This window comes from Bidens hawaiensis, unplaced genomic scaffold (genome assembly GCF_021521415.1).
Source record: "Bidens hawaiensis isolate Kalapana, Puna unplaced genomic scaffold, B.hawaiensis_p1.1 tig00019556_1, whole genome shotgun sequence".
NCBI classification, from domain to species: Eukaryota; Viridiplantae; Streptophyta; class Magnoliopsida; order Asterales; family Asteraceae; genus Bidens; species Bidens hawaiensis.
Window position 1 is genome coordinate 417,173 of NW_027492969.1, and position 7,604 is coordinate 424,776.

The 7,604-nt window shown below is 34.3% G+C and overlaps 1 pseudogene across 1 annotated transcript; it reads right to left on the bottom strand.

Moving 5' to 3' along the window:
- Positions 1-261: 261 nt before the first annotated feature.
- LOC143558544 (protein NRT1/ PTR FAMILY 4.3-like) lies at positions 262-3,517 on the bottom strand (annotated as a pseudogene). The gene is made up of 5 exons (XR_013139764.1): positions 3,189-3,517; positions 2,893-3,109; positions 2,376-2,816; positions 1,620-1,759; positions 262-1,289 (listed from the first exon to the last, which is right to left on the bottom strand). The product of XR_013139764.1 is annotated as a protein NRT1/ PTR FAMILY 4.3-like (transcript).
- Positions 3,518-7,604: the final 4,087 nt, after the last annotated feature.

Consider the following 7,604-nt stretch of genomic DNA (forward strand, 5'->3'; position numbering starts at 1 on the left):
CCTCCAACGATAAAAGGATCTGGACTCTTGCACAAGAATACTCTTTAGTATTCCGCAAGGATTATATATTTCACTTATACTCATATACACATACTGATTTTCACGCCGAAGGGCGTTCTGTTTTGTAGGTGTATCTACTCATTTGCGTCGGATGATACCAAACCTCTCATAGGAGATACTTTATTTAACCCCTAGACTAAGTCATTAGACTTAAGAGTGATTTCGTGTTTCTTCACTAAGTTTGACAAATTTCACATTAGCTTTTCCTTCCATATATCCATATAAACTTATACATAAGGAGATGACACCTTTGATTTTTTCTATAAATACAACACTTGACATTTTTATTTATTATGCTACAATACTTGACTACATAAATACACACTAATATGAAGTCAGACATCACCATCTTCAATTACTTTTGCATTGTTTAAGGTATTAGCAAAGCCTTCTTCAATTGCATGATGTTGCAGTTTGCATGCTGAAGAGGTAGTACTTGAATTATTATACCATCTTGCCCGGAACAGATAATTTAGGAAGTTGATCAAACTTACACCTGCTAACACCCAGTAGAAAAGATCTAACCTGTCCTTATTTAAATCATTATCTCCAAGCCAACCGCCATCACTTGATCTGGATGTAATCTTGTTAATTAGAGAAACATATACTGAGCTTAGATAAAATCCAAAGGAGTATGAGCAGTATGTCATAGTGGTTAACAAAGACTGCATCCCTTTCAGGTTCTGTTTGTAAAAGAACTCGATCAACCCAACAGCCGTAAACATTTCAGATATTCCAAATATTAAGAATTGTGGGGCTATCCAAAAAATAGATAATGCTTGATTGTTGTTTAAAAATGAGTCCCTTCTCTTTTTCTCCATCAGCGCAGCTGAGACCATTGAAAAGGTGGCCAAAAATAAGCCGACCCAATGCGCTGTAAAGGGGTGATTCCTGAATCATGACCAGTGATTTTTCGTGCAAAAGGGACGAAAAAGTAATCATAAAGGGGAACAACAAAGATTAGCAAGATGTAAGGGATGGCTTGCAGTGAGGCTGGTGGAATATGAAAAGACTGTGTGATTTCATTGTTCATTACACTTCCCTGTGACACTGAGAAGGTTTGTAGTTGTGCTAAAATTGTGTTGAAGACAATTGTGCAGGCAAATATTGGGATTACTGATATAAGGATCTTCACTTGCTCAACCTGATTAACAGTGCATAACCTCCATGGGTTCTCCTTTGCATTATGGATATTCCCTTGTTTCTGTATGCAGGCTTTATCTAAAAACCTGTAAATTGTTTTACATTGATCACTGATCAGGAGGCTTAAGACGGAAAACTTAACCAAAAAGCATAATTATTAGTTTCCTCAAATTATAACATCATGGTAACATGTCAATACAAACAAGATTTTAATGTTCGACCTATCTTAAGACGGAAATAATGTGTTTACCACTACACCACCTGTTGACCTGCTCTTATATTGTTGTATTAACAACTAGTATCAATTACTAAATTTATAATGGGTTAATTTATGTTATACCGATTCTACGAGCTGAAATTCATAAATAAAATCTAATACAATGACAAGGATATGATTAATCAATGTCGAAGTTTACCTAAACCGATCAGTATGACAAAGATTTGTAGCCTCATTTGACATAGAAATGTTGTTCCGGTGATCATTTTGGTTTTCATGAAGCATTTGAGGATTACATTGAGACACTTTACTCCTATTTACAAATGCAGCAACAATAACCTGCATAAAGTACAAATTAATATTATACAACAGGAGAGAAAAAAGCAGGTAAAGGATGGAAGAAATCTATGAAGATTAAAAGTAAAGCCAGAGAATTCAGTATGTTACTTTTATGATTAAAGAACACAGTATGTAGCAAAATAAGCATTTTTAATTTTTACAACCACATATGCAAACAAGTTTGCATGCATTCGTATGGCAAAGCAATAAATAATGTGTATACAGGATATTTGAAGTTTCCAATTATTTATCAATTTGTATTATAAATATATGAAATCATGTAGCTTAAGGTTCCATCTAAGGAAGGTTAGGTCCCTACTTGATTAAAAGATTTGATTTCTTTTAAAAAGGAAAAGATGATAAAAGAATAGACATTATTAATTACATGTTGTAGAAGGTTGTTCTCTTGTCTACTTTACTCAGGAGAGCATGTTTTTTTGGCACAGTATCTCTTATGTGGGCAGAAAAAATGATGTGGGATATGCTAAGGTGTAGAGAGAGATAAATATAAAGGTTTGAATATCATTTATATACTCTACGGTGACGCCATGCCTGCATTATACCACAAAACTCATAGCATGCTAAATAATAGGGTCTAAAATAAACATGATCTTACTTGTGCAATAGGGACTAAGATGCTTCCTCGAGGAGGCTTGTTTCGATATAACATGGTGCCAGAAACCAAGCAGATGAGACCCAATGCCATGACAATGGCAGACACCCCAAACCCAATATCCATGCCCGAATGTGTTTGGATCCAAACAATGAGGATCAGAGCAACGAGTTCTCCAACAGAGAACGCAAAGTAGGCGGCATTGAAGTAGGTGGAGAGCTTCTTGGACTGCTTAGAGTCACTCCTACTGAACTGATCAGCACCATGAGCCAGCATGTTTGGCTTCACACAGCCACTCCCTAATGCCACCAAGTAGAGAGCCACAAAGAATATTAAAGACTCTACTCCCTTGGCCTCTACGCAACGATCTCCGTCTGTTAATATGTTGCACTGTGGTGGTTTCAGCTGAGGGAGGTGGGCTTGAACCGATAACAATATGAATCCCTACAACAATTACAACCATCAAATATAAGCTGAATGTTAAATGAATACGGCATGCTAAGAAATATATAAAACTTACAGATAGTTCTATAAATCCAAAGATTAACATGGTCCAGAAGCAACCGAGATAGGAATCCGAAAGGTAGCCACCAAAGAGGGAAAGGAGAAACACAGTCCCTACGAAGTTGTTACTATGTTTGCCGCCTTTGACAGTGAAAAGTGCATCTCATTTGTCACATATGTTATAAGATTATTACCAACTGTTGCTATGGCCATTATCTCAAATGTCTGTACCCCTGTAGAAAATTATACTAGTATATTTATATAACCATGAAATATGGAAGCAAAGAGAGAAGTCGAGATTAATCAACGCACCCAGAACAAAAGCAGCCGCCCTGGTACCGCCATGTTTATCATAACTAGAGGGTCTGCCTCTCCAATCAACTGTTAGCTCATCGGAGAATCTATTTCCTTTTGCATCACGTCTTCTGGAATCCATTTTGTTGTATGAACGATTCGTTTATTTTACCACGGAATGAATAATAGCAGTATTTAAAGGCCTCTTCAGAGAACAAACATGTTAACTAAAATAGAAGTGATAAATGAAGGCCTGTGGGGACTTAACTATCTTTAGTGAATATTTGACAAGTTTGGCCTCCATCCTACTACTACCCATATATATAGAACTATCCCCACTACCTAACCTCTTGATTTAATGTAATTTGCTGGCCCCCTTACAAAAGATATATTCAATACTTTTTGGTGTAGTTGTGTGTAGATGTGCGATATACTTTTGTAACTTGCAACCACCTTGCGATTTGCCACCACCATGCGGTGGCAAATCTTGCAACCACGGATTTGATTTTAAAACCACCTTGCGGTGGCAAATCTTGCTACCAATTTTGCTACCTGACCATTTTTGACCTACCTTACCTGACCATTTTTGACCATTTTTTGTTTCTGACCATTTTTGATACTTTCGTTTGTCCAACCATTTTGTCAAAAAATAACACTATTACTTTTTTGAATTCCCATGTCAAAATATAAAAAAACATCCAAAATATAACCCATAATAAAGTGTCTTATATCCAAACGTAACTGCACATGTTTAAAATATTCAAAATAAACTGTTTTTAAAATACTGAAATTGCTTATTGAACCATAGATTTTAACATAGCTTCAATGTTAGTCATCCTATTAGAAATTGCGTCTTTCTCCGCCTTGTCTTTTTCCTTTTCAGCCATCAACTGTGCAATTATACCATATAATCTTTCTTTGTCTTTTTCTTTTTCCTTCACGAGCTCCTTGATAACCAAATGCAACTTTTCAATCTACAAAACAATTAACAATGGGCCACAAATAAATAGCTTAAATGTGTTGTAAACCGGTGATAGATTTTTTACTTATAACCAAACTACAAACGGGCTGTAATAAACAGGATATAAACGAGTTGTAAACGAGCCGATGGATTATAATTAAACTATAAATGGGTTGTAATAAAAAAGGTATATAATCTTACTATTAACGATTTAACGGGCTGTAACAAACATGTTGATGGATCTTTGACTTATAACCAAACTACAAACTGACTGTAATAAACAGGATATAAACGAGTTGTAAACGAGCCGATGGCTTATAATCAAACTATAAACGGGTTGTAAGAAAAAGGTTATATGTGATTAGTAAATGGGCAGATGGTATAGAATCAGACTGGTAACGATTTAACGAGCTGTAATAAACATGTTTAACGAGTTATAAACGGGCTGTAACAAGTTGCTTAATTAAATCAGCTTATTTCACTCTAAAATAGTGGATTAACATAAACATTTTTCTTCATTTAAACTCGCAAATGTGTTTAATTATTTTAAATAACTTAATAAGCAGATATATTATTTAAGTAAGCATTTATTCGGTTATTTGAACGCTACACTAAAGTCATTAATTGTTATATATGTACCTAGTACTAAAAAAAGTTCTATTAACATACCTCGGGGTCTTGTCTACTATGTACACGCGGGGCACTAAGCCCATACACCTTTCCTTTCTTCATGCCCCTAGCAGCTTGTGACCATAAGTCTTCGTCAAATCACATTTACCAAATCATATTCGTAATAGAGCAAACACACATGTGCAACATGATCAACTCCATTAATATCCATAAATCGAGTCAAACTAAACCTACTTGCTGCTCGGTTGCCTTTTGTATCAATGCAAACACTACTTTTTAATTAAATATATATTAAACAAAAAATAAAAATATATAAAAAATCATGAACAAAAAAATTTAACCCTTTTAAAATAAGCTACTTAAGCAATTAACAAATCAATCGAAATCAACATTTATTAATAGTCAGACTTTAAATATTGTTCAAGTCAATATCAAAACAAGGTTTCTTGGAAGTTTCTCAAATTCATTAATTTTAAATTTGTATAACATTAGTATCTTTTTGAATAAACATTTTAATAATCATGAACATAATCACCAGCTGAATATTGTTTTACAGAAAAAGCTAGGCTTCAAATACAAATTTACAGAAAAAAAACAAAAAACATGCAGGTTGCCAATATATGATGATGAAATAAACAAGCCCTAAATTTAGCTATTTCTTCAACTAAAAATCAGTTCTATATAAATTGTGACCCAAATTAACACAAAATTGGTAGATACATGCGATCTACTTGGTTTACAACAGTAAAAAGTTGTGTTATATGATATGTAACGCTTGTTTTTATGCACTATATATGTGTAGCCACTATCTTCGAACATATTAAAAAATGACATCGTAAAAAAAGTGGACCCACACCACATATGTTATGAGATTTATACGTTTAACGAATATAGAATAAATAAAATTTTGCTAATGAAACTTGAACTTGGAAGACTAAACAGAAGACTTTCGTCGGATGGGCAGGCTAAGCCATCTAATAAGAAATCATCAAATAAACAGTAAGTGTATTATATAAATTATAAACGGAATAATGTTATTAAGTGAACTTACGATCATATTATTAAGTGAATGAAAACTTTGGCGACACATAATGGCATAACTATAGCTAGTTGTTAAGTTATGAATTCGGTTTATAGTGCATTATGTAAAATAAGAATAGTTTGCTAAAAGAATTTTCACATAACCCGACATACAATTAAGATAAGGTTTCATTTACGGAGCATCTAGCACGTCTCATGTAACTATTAATAAGTGCAAAACATATCTTGATTTTGGTTAGTTTATCTATAAACTTCTAATTTAATAAAAAATATGCAAAAAAAAAAAAAAAAACTGTAAGCAGAAAATCATAATAAAATCAAACCATATTTTACCGCTTTTCTTTTTGTAAACATATAGGTTTGAGCTCAAAGTGTATGTTTTCCCCCGATTGAATTACTTCTAATAGCGCTATTTCTGTAGACTTTGCCTTCCATTCAGGTGTGTTCCAAATTGCAATCATTTTTATCTATGTCTCAGATCTTATCCAGGAGGGTTTAAAGTCTTCAAGAACGCTAAAGTCATCTCCAACTTGAAAACCTTGTATTCACGCTGCTTCTTTGGCATCCATTCGTACCCTATTCAACAAATCGGGAAATTTACCCGCAATGCACTTCTCCCAATACCTCAAAATTTCAGTGTTTCATTTCTCCTCCTACTGAAAATAACTCTAAAAGAAAAAAAAACATTTAATAAATATACAAAATGGTCCAATAAGTTTAATGGTAAATTAAAAGCAGTAAATGTAAAATCAAGATATGTTTTGGACTATTTTAAAACTGATCATGTCTATGTACACACATCTTAATGCGCTCGAACAATCTCAATCTATGCTCATAAGAAACATCTTTCCAACTATCCCATGCATCCAACCACATATGCTTTAAGTTCAATCTGATAATCCGAGTAGACGTCTTTTGATTGTTAAATCTACAAATTAGAAGCAATAAATGTGAACCACATTAGTAACATTTTTATGAATATAAAGAAACAATATTAATACATACAAAAGTTGTGAAACAACAATAATATTAATATATATAAACTTACTGGCCGTCTTCGATCCAAATCCACTCGTGGTTCATCGATTCAGGTACTTGAACTTGGGAAGCGCGTCCTCGTCTAGCAACATGATAATTAGACTCGTCACCACCATCACGACCATCAATGGAAGAAGGCATCAAGGAATCGTGATTTGCATCCGATTGTGGTCCAATGTTATCACAACTACCTATACCACTACCTTGCCCAATACCTCCATCACCAGCATGACCATCACCTCGATCACCACGTTGCCCAACACCTCGATCACCAATATGACCACCACCTCTCCCAATACCTCGAATACTACGTAGACCACTACATTGACTACTACCTTGACCACTAGACCGCCCAACTCCTCGACCACCAGATTGAACACTACCTCGACCCATGGTATTTGCCATGATAACTATAACAAAAACATAATTCAGATTCAACAATCACTAAATCACTAAATTCATCTTTAAAACCCTAGAACGCGTAAACAATAGACGAACATCAATTCAAATCCATTTCAGATTCAGCTTACAATAAACCACCAGCATTACAAATCAATCAATCATTGAATTACTGAAAATTTAACCAATATAAACCTAACCTACAAATATGTTATGCGCAAATCTTTGCAGGGGAATTTTGGTCAAATCTGTGCAGAAGAATTTTTAGACCCCGACAACAGTGGCTTCTGGTAATACTAGAAAGTGTTGAAAGAAGCAAATAATCACCACTAGCACTGCCATTTTCGTCCCTTATCGGGCTGCTA